We start from the raw sequence: 16,078 nt of genomic DNA, 5'->3' as shown, positions 1-16,078 counted from the left end.
CTTAGCTCATAGGAGAAAGTAATCCAAACTGTAATTACATGATGTTAGGATCCATATTAAGAGTCACCATTCAGGAAAAGGATATGGGCAGCATTATGAACAATATGTTGAAATCCTCAGCTCAGTGTGCAGTGGACAAAAAGGCAAAGAGAAAGTTGGGAATTATTAGGAAAGAAATGGAGAATAAAGCAGAGAATACTGTATTATCTCTGTATTGCTCCAAGGTGTGATGGTATCTAGAGTACTGTGCAATTCTGGTCACCATATCTCAAAAAAAGATATAGCAGAACGGGAAATGTTTCAGAGAAGGGTATCCAAAAAGATAAAGGAGATGAAGCACTTCTCCTGTAAAGAAAGACTAAAGAAGTTAAGGCTTTTCAGCTTGGAGATGACTACAGGGAGATGTGACAGAGGTCTACAAAATTATGAGTGGCATGAAATGGGTAAATGCGAATCAGACTAGGCAACACTCTATGAAGTTAATAAGTTAAAACATTTAAAACAAAATGGAGAAAAATATTTTTACACTCAATGCACAGTTAAGCTCTGGAATTAATTGCTGAAGGATGTGATAAAGTCAGTTGGTGTAGTTGAGTTTAGAAAAGATTTGACTAGCTCCTGAAAGAAAAGTCCATAAGTCATAATTAACCAGGTAGATTTGAGGAAAGCCACTAATTAACCTATGGCTTGAGCAACTTGGTGCTACCTGGAATCTATCTACTATTGAGATCCTGCCATGTACTTGTTACCTGAATTGGCCACTACTGAAAACAGGACACTGGGCTTGAGGGACCCTTATTCTCACCAAGTATGGCAGTTCTTTTGGCTTTTACTAGGAAATATTGGAATGAAGATATCATCTGCATTTTTGTAATAAGAAAGCAATCAGATGAAACACTCATTGGTTTAGTGGACAAGAAACTCAAGTCTTCACTTTCTAATAAGCAGGATCTTGTGCTCCATAGGTGGAGTATGAGTGAGGTTTGTTGTACGTTAGTAAGGGACATATCTTCATTTTAATATTCAGTCCAAAGGCAAATAATTTGCACATGTCGTTCACAACATTCTTCATTTCAAATAACTGGATTTATTGCCTCACTTTACACAGGGAAGAAGGGAGAGAAAAAAAGAAACTAACCCAGAGAATCTACCCAGATAAATTTCTCTTCAGGAGCTTTTTGAAATCAGTGTTTCCTTAACATATTTTTATCATTCTTCAAAAAAATAAGAAAGAAGTTTATTTTAAAAAAATCACTAAATTATCAAACCTTATGACTAGAACATTATTACATTACATTTTTACAGTCTGGAAGAAGGATCATTGTGCAGGTTTGTAATCTAACTTTACCTATTTATCTGCTTAAATAGGGATGGAATAATATTTAGAAAATGAAGGTAATACATTTTTAGAAAGGAATTTTGCTTAAGATATCTGAAAACCAGTCTTGTTTGCAGCAATCGAGGACTGAAATAGTCTACCACTGTTGTGCCTCATAGTTTAACTACACATCATTTTAGAATCAGCAACCAACATGCATCAAACCTTCGGCGATTTCTGCCCTGAATCCTCCCAGACCTGTGAACTGTAAAATTACCTAGAACCAACTTTTGGTTCCACAAGCTGCATGCAGAAGACCTGAAAGAGGAATTTTCTGTTCAATCTTTTCTTACCTCATCTTGCATTTCTCAGGAAAAGCCTTACTTTCTTCCAATAGGTCTAAAAACAGTGATGATTTAGCACTATATTTTGGAAACAGTCCTTAAGAAAACTAACCACATTAGGTCACTTCAGTTGCTCAAGGAAGCAGATCCATCATCGTTAGCTTGACACCGTGTACTCATGCATCACCTTAGCATCTACTCCCCTTCAGTTCTTCATCCAAAAGCTGAGGACACATCTTGCCATGTTAAAATGACCCGCATTTCTCTCAAGTGTTGTCTACATTACTGCATGCTAAGAAAAGGAAATGGTGCTCCAAAAGGAAAATAGAAAAAGAAATTCTATACTGGCACAACTAGAAAAAGCCAATTTTAGAAGAACCTTAAAAAAGCAAAACATTTAAGTACAACTTAAGGTCTGTGAGGCATAATTATTCCAGTTTGCGTTCATTCTCTACATTGTGTCAGCGCCTACTTGTTTTTTCTTCCTATCTGGATTTATGTGCAAAACTGCAATAATAAAAAACAGACAAAGAAATTGAAAAGAAATCCCAAGCTGGAAATCCTTTAGCTTCCTTACCATTGCATCATTCTTATATCTACATATCCAGGCAATTTCCTGGGCTCCTTAAGACATGTCTAAGGCAAAACTAAGGACAAGTGTCTCTATTCATTCTGAACATTATAGCAACTGCTGCAGCTTCAGTTTCAGATTTCTATTGCAGGTTATATTTTGTACCCTTTGCAGACTATATTTTGGTTTTGGTGTAAAGCAAGATCCTTCAAAATGTTTAAATTGACTATTTCTTGGCTCTGTTGCTTCCTTTTCTATCTTACTTCAAACCCTTTTATATTTTCACACTCTGGAGGAATAAAAGGCATGCAAACATGTATTACATTTATTAGAGTCAAACCCCTCCCTAGTTTTAAAAATCTCCTTTTCAAATTGTTTGTGCCATATTCACACTATAGCTTGGAGGCTGTTCAGTCCATATTCTGAGCCAGTTCTTCCAACAAACATGTTTATTCATAGCATAATACTCAGAATAAACAGTCCCTGATAAGAATGCTACAAACAGAAAACAATCACTCTATACAAACCACCCTGCTTGCTAAATGTTATGTACCACATAAAAATAAACAATGTCAATAAATGCTTATTGTGTATCCATTGGGGCAAATTTTAAAAGGTACATGCGCGGGGTACATTTGTGTGCGCTACCCGGTGCGCACAAATGTACGCCCGATTTTGTAACCTGCGCGAAGCTGGCTGACTTTTGACAAACTTACGTACAGCCCCTTCTTTTACATCCACGTGTGCCACCCCATTGAGAAACATCCCCACTTAGCAGTGAACACTTCTGGAATTTTCTCTGTGGATCAGAGAAAGAAAGTGCAGAAATGAAGCTGCAAAGCTTGCAACCAGTTCCTTTCCCAAAGAAACAGCTCTTCAAGGTGGTTCGTCCTGGTTCTCAGCAGACACAGATATAACCCCTTTTAGGGAGACTGGATGGCCAGTGAAAGAAAGCAAAGTCACTGGCATCGAGATTGTCATTGCCTCTGTCCCGATTTGTTACTGTACCTTTACTGAAATAACGGTGAGAGGGGGTATCTGTATGTAACCCTTTCTTAGCAGACAGCATATATTCTGAAGGACCATAAAAGAATTTATACCTGGGGCTGTCCTCTCATTTCTCATTCCCATTTCCTGAGTCCCCAATGTTGCGCGTCCCGGCCGAGCTGGTGCCGCAACCCGGGTCTGCTTACCTCACGCTTCCCTCCACGAGCTCCGGGCACTCCTCTCTCGCGGCTGCAGCCAGCTAACGGCGTCCTCTGCGCCGTCTCCCCGCTCACCTCCGTCTTCGTAGGCCTCACAGCGGAGCTCCCGTCAGGGATCCGCGTCCTCAGCCCCACCCCTAGGCGCGCACGCGGCCCGCGCTCCCTCCTTTAAAGGGCCCAGGGCGGGAAACTCGGGCCGGACGCCTCCCGATGACATCACTTGAGCACCACTTACAAGGCGAGGCTCTTCCCACAGCTCCTCACCTTAGCAAACGGGTCGTCTCATTCATGAGAAGCTAGTTGCCGTCCTGTCCTGCTTCCTTGATCTTGTTCCAGTGTTCCTGCGTTCCTGTCCTTGCTCCTGCGTTTGTGTTCCAGTGGTCCCCCTCCTGTGTGCCAGCGTCTGCTCCCGATTCCTGCTCCGCTTCCCAGGTTGTACCTTCTCGGACTGATTCACAGTACTGATCTCGGCCTGCCTCGGACCACTTCTGGACTGACACCCGGTATTGACCTCTGCTCGCCTCTGACCACGCTCGGACTGATACCTGGAACGGACCTCTGCTTGCCACTGACCATGCTCGAACTGATACCTGGAACGGACCTCTGCTTGCCACTGACCACGCTCAAACTGATACCTGGAACTGACCCTTGCTTTGGCTGACCACCCTCGGATGGATACCCTGGCTTTGACCCTTGCGCTTCACTTGGACACTCTCTTCACTTCTCCCATGACCATCAGGTCTGCCTGCTCTGACGCTGCCCATGACATTCTACAAGCTAGACCACTAGGCGATGCCTATCCTGTCCGGAGGACCTTCAGTTCCAGTTCCCTTCCAGTGGTCTCCGGTACTCTCTGTTCTGGTCTAGCTCAGCTGTTCTCCACGAGCGGTGCACCCTTGCTCTTGGTAGGCACACCTCTCCGTTACCTCTCCGGGAGATCCTCTGAGGCCCACCTAAGCCCAGGCGGTCCGGGTACCCAGGGGCTCAACCTGCGGAACCACCGGACTGTTATTGGTGAAGCCCCAGCTTGCCTCTATCTCCTTGGGTGCTCCGCCTCCTGGCGGCAGGCGCCCTCTGGGACCTCCCTGAGGGCCATACCAATCCTGCGCCAGGCCAAGGGTCCATCTCCAGCGCAACACCCAAGGTTCTGTGGGGGTGAAGGCTAACCTTCTCGGCCCAGGCAGTAGTTTTCTCCCATGTGGGTGTGTTACCATAGCTCTTCAGGGTCCCTACATATATCTAAAACAAACTGCAGGAGGTGCCCCTGCACAGTGAGTGTCATCCATATGGTGATGAGGGCAGCAATTCTGGTGATTCTGGTTCCTTTTCTTCCTGTAGCGAGAAGAGACTCCAACACCTGCTGTGTTCACTGGTGCAGCAACAGGCTGTTGCACGTGCTCACACACAAAAAGAAAAAAAGAATTTTTTGAGAAACCTCAGCCCCATGAGGGCTGAAAGGGGTAACTGGACTCCTGGTGCCGAGGGCCCAAGTGATGACTGGCACATTTGGAATTACTGCAAACTCATGCTAGATGGCCTTGTTGTTTGCAGTTATAATATGCAGCTCTGGTAAACTTGCAAATGTCCACTGCATGCCTTCCTTAACAATGCCAGGAAGCTAATGAAGCAGACGAGTCAGGCAGTATCAGTCCCATCGCTGGGGCAGTCATATCACTAGATATCTGACTTTGACTCCGTGCACTAGTACCAGCTGCTGGCTGCTGATTTTGTAGAACCCGAAACTTTTTTGAACTATAGCAAATTCACTTTCCATGAGTTTGCCGTAGTTATTTATTTATTTTATTTAAAACTTTTCTATACCGACATTAGTGTACAACATCATACCGGTTTACATTTGAACTGAAAGGTAGGAAAATACAATGAACAGGGGTAGGGGAAGGGGGAATCATAAGAAAATTTCAAAAAACAAACAAAACAGGCAGTGAGAAGTAAAGCAAAAACTAACAACTTCGTATGATATAAAGTAGTAGTAGCTAATGGTAGGTAAAGTATATACAAAGGGATGGTAAAGGGGTTAAAAAATATACAGGGGGTATTAACAATATATACAGTGGGTATGCTATATGGGAGTGAGCATGGGGGGGGAATCCGGGAGAGTGGAACTAAAATATTTAATAGTTAAATATTTAATAGTTAAAAAAATTTAAGACACTGCCAGCATTTTTAAAATGGGGGGGGGGGGGGGGCGGAGAATACAGCAGCACTTCCTGGCTGCTGAGCTTCTGAAATCAGCACTATTATATAACCCAAAAACAGCTGAAAATAAGAAACAATCACGAAAAAGTAAGGATTCAGCTATGAAAAAGGAACTCAGTGACAAGAGCTGTCTAGCAACGGTCATATATTGCCACAGAGTACTTTTTGGCTTATATAGTCAAGCCCGTAAAACACTGGGCTTGTCTAATCATAGGTTGCATGAGACACGATACTCTCCAAACTGGGCTGTATCGCGAGTGCAGGCACTTTGTAAAATAAATCAGCTGATGCGTGCACTTATCTTAATCTTGATCCACCAGTGAACAGATAGTGTACACTTATTTTTTCATGAGAGCTTCTGAAATCAGCAGCCAGGAAGTTCTGGCAACTGGCCCACGAGTTTCCAGACTGACCACAGTGCAAGGATGAGGCAGCTGGCCACGGCTGACTCATCATGTGCTGTGGCAATTGGCAGAACTGGAGCTTATCCCACTAGCCACCCACCTGAGGTGTACTGTGGCAGAGCTCACCCTGCCTGCCACCAAAGGAGGTTACTGCTCCCCCAGACTCTATGAGAAGGTAGGGCAGGAAGGGAATGGGGGGGGGGGGGAGGAGGAGAAAGGTGGTCTGAGCCAGACAGGGCCGGCAGAGAGAAAGCTGGCATAGAACCCTCCATTCCTCCTCCCCTGGTACATTTATTCTTATAAAAATCAGCACTGGGTAAATGGAAATTCTTGTACTGTTGCCAAAGCTCTGTCCCGGGCCGGTCGTGCCACTCTAGCTGCACGCCACAACTTATTTCTGCAGGCCAGAACTGTGACCCCCCTCCATCACCACCTGGTCTGCCACTCCTTCCTCCAGAATTGTGCCAGAAGCACAGCAGGTCGCCAGGAGCTATAGCACAGTCCTATAGTTGGACAGGGACTCGCACGAGTTTGCATGCAGGTAGAAAACGGATAACGAACCATCGCCCATACTCTGATCGGGTTCAAAGTGACGCCAGAGTGCTGCCAAATCGTCTGCCAGGGAAACCTTCAGTGGGGACGTAGGAGCTAGCAAGTCTGTCAGCAAGGCAAGGTGTCTTCTGGGCAGCAAGGACAAGAAAACTGCCCTCCGGCAGGCTTCTGCTTTAATATCTCTTGCCAACATAAACTGCTCAAACCTGAGCGCAGGGCCATCCACAGCCAGGGGGCAGATGGGCCTATCGGGGTTTCTATCGGGGTTTCAGGCGTGCTTCATAGCAGCAGCATCTCTGCAGAGCGAGAGCCTTCCCCAAGGATCTCCTCTCACTTTTGCTTTTCCTACACAGCCCCAGCTTCTGCATCCCTCCCCTGCCCTCCCATTTCCATGTCAGTAGGAAACACTTCCCATCACCTCCCCCTCACGCCCACCGTGCCTCTGTCCTTGCTGAGGGAGGCAGCCTGAAGGCTTCCCATTGCTCTCTGCTGTGCCAGCCACCCCGCCACCCCCCCCCCCCCCCCCCGCATGCTCAGGCCATGGCAAAAAAATAATACCTCCTCCTACCATCAGGACTTTTCAGCTATCTCTTCTCACACCAAGGAACACTTCCAGGAGCCTCGACTGGCAGCCCTGCCGGGATCCCCCTGACCAACACACAGGCCGATACAGTAAAGTCCGTGGGAGAGCGGGCGAATGCCTGCTCTCCCGGCACGCGCACAGGCCACTCTCCTGTGCGCGCGATTCTCTATTCAAATGAGGCCCAGCGGTAAAAACAGGCAAAAGGAGGCGCTAGGGACACTAGCGCGTCCCTAGCGCCTCCTTTTGGACCGGAGCGGCGGCTGTCAGCGGGTTTGACAGCCGATGCTCAATTTTGCCCGCGTCGGTTCTCGAGCCCGCTGACAGCCACTGGCTCGGAACCCGGACGCCGGCAAAATTGAGCGTCCGGTTTTCGACCAGACAGCCGTGGGACGACTTCAAATTTTTTTTTTTTTACTTTTGGAAACTTTCGGGACCTCAGACTTAATATCGCCATGATATTAAGTCAGAGGGTTCACAAAAAAAGCAGTTTTTTACTGCTTTTCTGTGCAGTTTCCCGGTGCCGGAAGAAATTAGCGCCTACCTTTGGGTAGGCGCTAATTTCTGAAAGCAAAATGTGCGGCTTGGCTGCACATTTTGTTTTCTGAAACGCGCAGGAATACCTAATAGGACCATCAACATGCATTTGCATGTTGCGGGCGCTATTAGGTTCAGGGGGTTGGACGCGCGTTTTCAGCCCCTTACTGAATAAGGGGTAATGCTAGCGCGTCGAAAACGTGCGTCCAATGGCGGGTTAACAGTGCGCGTCCGGAGCGCACTGTACTGTATCAGCCCGTATGTAAGTAAAAATGTTTTCTTTTTTACTTTTTTAGAGGAAGAAACGTGAAAGCGCCTGTGAATGAGCATAAGAGAGCACTAGTTAGTGTGAGCAAATATGAGAGAATGTGTGAGATTGTGAGCATATGAGCAAGCATGAGAGAATGTGTGGGTGCGTGTACAAGCGTGCGAGCAAACATAAGATAGTTTGTGAGCATATGAGTGTGTGAGCATGGTATAGCACTAAAGAGTTTTTATGGATCCTTGTATAGAATTACTCAAAGAAGAATAAACATTTCCATCTTTATTCATGGGTCCCCAAAACTCTCCTTCAACCACTCAAGAATAAAGATGGAAATGTTTATTCTAATACTTCTTCATGCTTCTTTCTTTGAGTAATTCTATACAAGGATCCGTAAAACCTCTTTAGTGCTATACTATTGTTATTGTGGTTTATACCTTTTGTGTATACCGCTCATCACCTCCACTTCCCATTGGCTATGACCTTGTAAGTATACATGTGTGAGCATTCCATTTCTTTTCATTGTCTCTCATACCCTTCACCTTCTTCTCATCATCCCTCATCCCAGTATAAAGACTTCTTTCCATTCCTCCATCAACCGTTCATTTCTCTCTTCTTCTCTTCCCCAGCATCAGATCCTCTGCCTCTTTCCCCTCTTCTCCAGCAACCATCCATCCCTGTCTCTTTGCCCTCTTCTGCATAAGGGATTGACAGCTATCGGTAAGCCTGGTCATGGTGCAGCAGTACAGGTTGGGCAGTATGGGATGCAATATCCATGGCAGTTTGGGGATGTCGCGCGACTTCCAGTTTGCACACCATACAGAGAAATCTGGCCACCAGCTCAAATGAAGCCAGCTTCTATTCGCCTATGCCACTATGAGCCTTCATTTGCAACTATCCAGAAGATTTTCCCCAGTTTTACATGTTCCCCTTCCAACTTGGCCCAGTCATCCCTGAAGAGTCCTCAGCTGGTGGGTGGCCATGAGCTGTAGTTCTCTCTGTAATCCAGCTACTGTGGACCCTAAATCTGGCCACTAGGTGGCACCACTATGCCATGGATGAGACCCCCTTCTCCCCAGGGGCTATGAACGCTGCCTCTGCAGCACCCAGGGGTTTTCTTTAACACACCATTTTCATGCATTGTACCTAGAGTGGTGCTTTTCTTCAGTTAAACTCCACCTATTCTCACGCCTTTGAGACTGTTAAATCTCATCCCTACCTCTCTCCATACAATTGTTTGTTGGTTAGACTGTAAGCCTCTCAGAGCAGGCACTTTTATGCACATCTGTCCAGTGTTGTGTACACCTTGAAGTACCATATAAATGTTTAGTAGTGGTATTGTAACAAAGGAAAGAAAGGGACGATGGACTGGAGCTTGAAATCTCTCTCAGGTGCTGATAGTTACTATGCATTAATTAGGCCTGTGGGCACTCTTTATAGGGCTGCTCTGTTACCAGCAACTTAGATTTGCTCAGTGTATTTGCTAGAATCACTTACAGTTTGTCTTTAGATAGTAGAATAATCACTATCTACTGATGTCAGCCAATTGTCAAATGATCTGATTTTACAGAAACATAACATCCCAAGCTTTGTAATCTGTTTTCGTTGTGCAATAATTAATCTTACAAAACAATGTATATAAGCAGGAAAAGGGATGAGTGGGATTCGGGTAGGTTAACGATATAACTGGCACTTGCACACTGTTTCTGTTTTTCACAGACAGGAGTTAAAAGATCATCTTCATCAAAACAGTAATTTCTCCTTTGCAAAACCTAAATCTCCTCTATCCCAATGCCAAAACTTTTAAAAGAAACTTCCAACTTCCTCAGCAGACGCAGAGCCAAATGGATAATTCCGGGTTTGCAGATTGCGGTTTTGCTTTGCCGACACACTATCCAGACAAACGTGTTGTGAAATGGAATTCAGTAATACCTCAGGGCTCCGGAAATAACTTTCCAATACCCTGCAACAGCAGCAGCGGCTCTCTGCCACACAACATGGCTACCAGATGGTTCGTTCTCATGCCACATCCTCTTCAGAGTCTGATCTCATTCACTCTACCGTGCTATTGGAAAGGCAATAATTTCTCCTATGAAATCCTCCCCCCTCCACTGAAATACATCAAGCTAAAGAAAAGAGCCCACCATACATGTGTGCAGATCTTCTGCTGACCTCACGTGCATTGCTGAAAAATATCTAATGAATTAAAAGGCTTACTGCAGTATTTGTCCCTAAAATATCTATGAACTTTTAAGCTAATGTCTGGTAGAGTGGAACAACTCTCACTGTGGACCCCTATTTTCTCGTGACGAATACTTGGAGGTAGTCAGCTCATGGCATTTTTTTCATCATGCTGCAGAAAAGATACATAGGCCAACTTGGAGGAAAGGTGATTCTTAAATTTATAACAAATGGGACCATATAACATGTGGGCAGAATGTAAAATTTAGACTTTTGCTTCGGAAGACGGATTGATCTCCCTGGCATAAGATAGTGATGTCCCTTCCCTGCAGCCTGGTGACCAGACACATTTGGGTAATAAAATGTCATGTAAGGCTGCTTGATTGGCTTCTGATGTTTTGATTCACATCTGGGCTCCTGCCTTCATGTCCGGCTATAGCAAAAATATCAAGAATGAGCATGTATCCAATTTTGGAAAGAGCAGCCAAAATTCATGGCCTTCAGAGTAGCAAGCAAGAAAGGCCATTGCTCACTACCAGGATCGTACCTTCAATATGTGGTGGGACTGCACTCATATTCAGGCCACTGTCCAATTAACTAAAGAGCAGGCACTTCTTAACATTCAAGATGAACCACTCCCGCCTAATGCTCAAACCTTAATCCAACAGTGTTGCATAGCTATGAGGACGGAGACCATTGCTTCATGGAAAAGACCTTGTCCCACAACTATACATGAAGTTTTGCGGCATATAGATAAAACACGTACAATGTATAAAATCACCACGGCAAAGCATCTATAAGCTGGGCAAGTTTCATCTCATTTGGACACCATATTTGACTTGGAGACAAGCACATCTCACCCATTACTCCTTGAGATTATAATCCAGGACACTAATGAATGCCCTTCTCAGATATGCTAATAATATATATTTAAGCTTATGATGAGCGAATACCTGTGTACAGCGATGTTTAATTTGGCACTTATATCAAGATGTATGCTCTTGAAGCATGGGGGGGGGGAAGGGGTTTATATACAGAATTGAAATGCTGTCCTTGACACTTGTTGGTTTACAATACTTAGTGTACTGTTGCACCTGTTTTTCTCTATTTTTTGGACTGCAATAAAAATTACTAATTAAAAAAAATATATATATCAAGAAAGGCTTTCATTTGACAAGGATTGAAAATGTGAAAAAATGTTCGCCAAGGAATAAACCTCCAGGAGAAGCAAATGACTTTTCAAAAAGAGGTTCTTAACTACAAGATTGGTTTATATCCTGAGAAGGTATTAGACGTTAACTTTGATCATGCCAAGGAAGATTGCTTCCTTTGTTAACAAGACAAGTGTATGTGCCACCTAATTACTGTGCCACCACAATCATTATCAGACTTCCTCTCAAAGCCATCCAAGCGCCTCCACCCTCTTTCTCTAGCTGAAGAACAGACACAAACAGCTGAAAAATAAAGCCACAGAGGTATGCCATTGCTGTTATTACAGACGGAAAGGAAAAAAAGATCCTTAGAAGGCCTGAAAACACTTGAAAAGATCAGCTCACCGGTGCTCTTTTATTAGGTATAAGGCACCACCAGTGCACAAGGCAGTTTGCACCTAGGAGTCAAAACAGAACCAATACTTCCATCCACTGGTCCAAGCGAGGGGGAGGAGAATTAATGGCGAGGGCAGTGTGCCAGAGGATGAAGGGCCCTGCCACGTCACTTTGGCTTCTCCCACAGCACAATGGAAGCCAAGAAAGTGTAGCAGAAAGGAGGAAAGGGCCCTGGCTAATCTAAAACCATTCACGTACTTTTAATGGGGGGGGGATTCTTTTTGTAGCTATCTCTGCTGAACCAGTCAACTTTCGGGAACCCCCTAGCAATCAGTCTGCAACCTTTCTTTCCCCCCCCCCCCCCCAACATTAGAGTGAATGAATATTACGTGGAATCTCTTCTTGCAATCAGACGTCACTGAACAAACCAGCAGGCCGTGTCAAAAGCACCCAGAGATGTAGATGCTCAACGTCCTTCCAGAATCGTGGCGAAGGCAACTATCAAAACAAAAGGTCCGGTGTCTTGAATTCCAAAATGAGACATGGGGAAGAATCCCCGCTTTCTAGTTATCTTTACAGGCGTTCTTTACAAGAAAAGCTGGAGGATGCCTTCCACTCTCGCCGATATCCGTCCATCTCCTTTTTCAACTTGTACTCAGAACTTTCAAAAAGTTAAACGTGCAATTTCCATGGTACCAGAAAAATAGGTGCGTACAGTGACTGTATGAGACACTGCAAGACAGCGTCCGTTCTTGAATCCCATCCACGTAAGCCATGCAATTTGCCCATAACTTGCTAACAATGGAAAGCTTCGAACGGAGGTTATAAAAATAAATAGATGAAAATCTACAATGACACGCACGCCATTTCTCATACATACACAGCCTCCTCTTACACACACAAGCTCTGAAACACATGCAAAGCCTCAATCTCACACATGCATACACTGTCACTCATACGCACAAATCCATTTGGGAACTTTGTGCTCGGCATAAAGAACACCTTTGTGGGCTGTGTGCAACGAAATGAAAATTTAATATTGTATTTTGGAGCATGTTAGAGGGCAAAAGAGAGAGAGATGAAAGCAGCAGCAGTCTGGGGTGCTGACATTAAAAAATGATCACAATCTGAAACCATGGGCAAAACAAGAAAACTGGCACATTGTAGGTGAAAACTTGATGATATTTGGGAATAATTATTTCTTCCTATGACTAATGAACTGAGTAAATTACAATAGCCTCTCTCCCCATCCCTTTTATCCGCATAACCATTCCTTCCTCCCACCCCCCCCCCACCCACACACACACCCTTAATACAATAGGAAAGTTACTCTTACCATACTCTGTAACATTTGCTTCTCAATAAATAGAGCTGACCTGTCAAATATATCCTAACCTCACCCCTAAATTCCTAACCCTGTATGTCACTACACTTCTTGACTTATGTAAATATAAGAAAAAAGAGGGCGAGCACATATTCTAGCGTACATCGATCAGGAAAATCACAGCTGCACCAGGTAACAGCATTAAATAAACAAGATTGGAAAGGTGTACGCCATGGAAGGCAAGAAGGCCTTCTTTACAATAAGCACACACTTCCCGAGTGTGTGCAAGAGACACCCGAAGACCGTGTTTATGCAAGAGTAAGCCTGTGTGTGTGCACGAGACTAAATAGCAAGAGTTCTGGGTGGGATTTTGAGTGAGCGGGAGACAGCTGAATTTGTATAAGTGTGCTTGTGTGTGTTGGTGACAGAGATGCTGTCACTGTTCCTCAGGGGTGTTGTGTTCCATCTTTTATGCTTTTCTGCTGGACCACTCTCCTCACATATCTGTCCCTTCATTCTAGTCGGATATGTGAAGAGAATGGTCCAGCAGAAAAGCGTTAAATATGGAAGTCAACACACCTGAAGCAGGAATGGAAGCACAGCTATGTCAAGCGCAGTCTTCATAAAAGCACTATATTACATGACAAAGAGAAGTACGGTGTTTATTTTATGTTTTGACTTAAGTGGTTGCACTGCAAAATTGAAAAAAAAAAAAAGACTGGGACAATGATTATAAAAAGCGGCTTTTCTCTGAATTTAAGACAGAGTCTTTTCCACATATGATTGTCCCTTAAACTCTAACAGGTATATGTAACATGGAGCTGGTGTTTGTATTTTGGAAACGTTTGATTCATCAGCTATATTGGGATTTAACTACTGAGTACATTTTCCTTAACCATTCAGTTCGTGCTCTGCTTTTTAAACACTGCCTTTCCCATAGAAGAATGGCCCAGTGGTTAGAGCAACAGACTAAGAACCAGGGTAGTCAGAGTTTGGATCCTGTTTCTCCCAATGATACTCCTTGTGACCTTGGGCAAATCACTTTGCACTCTATTGCTGCAGGTACCAACTTCTGGGGCAGGGTCCTATGCTGCTGTAACCGGATATAACTTGTCTTGAGCTTGGATTTGAGAGGATAAATAAATCCAAATGAGACTTTGACATTGTTTCCTGCACTTTCTCGTTCATTTCACTACAGCTAACCAAATCTTCCTGTTCCTGAATTACTATACTTGGATTTTTCTGAGGTGCCCAGTAAGGCCTGTGTGAAGCAGAGCAGTGACTCTGGTCCTTGTTGGTTTTGGAAGGTGTCTTGCCGATCCAGCATCAAAACTGGCAGCCAGACTTTTCATCAAAGAGGCATGGAAAAGTGCATGCATGCTCACACAGGTATCCAATTTGATTACAAGTAAATATATAAACATAAAATGATTGTGTCTAACAACCATTAATAAAAAGATTAAAGGTCTCGCTAAATTACTTAGACAAGCAATTACAATATTCAGTCACCCCCACTGTATTGACAGAAAAAGCAACTGCACACAGCTTCTCTCAATATTGCTAACACAGCAAGACCACTACTTTACCCAATACCGAGTATTCATTCACTTCTCAAATTTTACCCAAAAGAAAACCGATTATTACTACTTGCATTTCAGGCACTGCTTCACACAATCTTCTTCCCTGCCAAAATACTTCCTGCTGCATGGAATGTAAGCCGTAAGAGTCCTAATTCGCCCAGACTTTATGGGCGCGTATGTTTCTGTGGCAGTCACACAAACCCTTGCCGATTTAGTATGTATACTAATTATTGTACCTACAAAAACAGCAGAAAGCAAATACAACGCTTCAGACAGTTCTGATTAATCACACTGAAAGCGATCGCCTACACACAGCCAAACCCCACCTGACTTGCCCCTCCAGTGCTGTAGAAGCTTAGATATCCGCGCGCAGTGTCTCCTAGCGCATCGGTGACCGGTGTGATGCTCTGCACCCATGATCTGCTATACCCATACGCTATGCATGCGACTCTGTGCACTGTGTGTCACTGTCGCGCTGGAGTTGTTTATCGGTGCACCGTGGATGTCGTGCCTTTGTCCTACAGCAGAAACCGACTCAATACCGAGAAAGTGGAAAGAAGCCAGCACAGAGCCTGCTGCCCGTTTCGGGGTAAGATCTGCCAAGAAAGCTACATATCTGACCCGGTGTGTAACTAACTTCTCACCTAAGGTGCAGACTTCCTATTAGACTTGGCCGTCATGATGCAGCAACAAGGTTAGAGACAATAAGCCACGAACAAACTGCATTTACGCCCCTCCCAAGCTGAAGGCGTTAAAACAGGTCACGAACTGTCAACAGGACTGTTTTGCGAGTATAAATCGAACGAGTTGCTAAACTAGCTCAGCGTTACCTTGGACTCGCCTGTGACAAGCAGACCCGTTCCTCACCCGCCGCCAGCGATGCGAACTTCGTACAATCCCTTACAGCCTTCCCCGGGCAGGCGGCTCGAGCGCTCTCGAGACGGACGCAGAGCCGCGGGCCGGGGTGGATCTGGCCGCTGATTGGTGGGAACTTGTGGAGGGGCGGGCACCGGTGGCACAGCCCTTCCCACACTTGCTGTCTACGGGGGCTCTGCTGAGCGCTCTGGGACGGCGATGGGGCGGGGCATGAGGTGTTCGTTTGCTTCCTGAAGGATTTCCAGCTTTCGGATCCAAGTGGATTTCTTGGGTTAGGACTGGGCTATGGTTGAAGCTGTGTTTTTTTGTAGCATAGCGATGAGCCTAGCAGATGGCACTTTATTCAACTACTATGGTTCCTTGCTCTACCGTAATGAGGGATTTAGATTTTGGCTGCCTCTGTACTCGATGATCCCCCAGCTGGTTGAACTACAGCTAGCAGAAAGTCTAAGATACAGCCCTATGGTTTCCTAGGGTAGATTCTGCAGCAAGAATTAAAAAAATTGTGGAGGAGGTTGGCATCATTTCCCGCTTTCATCATTACATTATAAAAGTAGCTTTCGAACCTTTTTTGTATCTA

The 16,078-nt window shown here is 44.8% G+C and overlaps 1 protein-coding gene across 2 annotated transcripts in view; it reads right to left on the bottom strand.

Annotated features, from left to right (window-relative positions):
* Positions 1-15,602, bottom strand: part of LYPD6B (LY6/PLAUR domain containing 6B) — a 301,641-nt gene extending 286,039 nt beyond the window's left edge. For both annotated transcript variants that reach the window (XM_029605445.1, XM_029605444.1), the window contains exon 1: positions 15,453-15,602. The gene's annotated coding sequence lies outside the window, so the exon portion shown is untranslated. The remainder of the gene's footprint in view (positions 1-15,452) is intronic.
* Positions 15,603-16,078: the final 476 nt, after the last annotated feature.

Source organism: Rhinatrema bivittatum, chromosome 6, assembly GCF_901001135.1.
Source record: "Rhinatrema bivittatum chromosome 6, aRhiBiv1.1, whole genome shotgun sequence".
Classification (NCBI taxonomy): domain Eukaryota; kingdom Metazoa; phylum Chordata; class Amphibia; order Gymnophiona; family Rhinatrematidae; genus Rhinatrema; species Rhinatrema bivittatum.
This window is presented reverse-complemented; position numbering and strand designations above follow the sequence as displayed.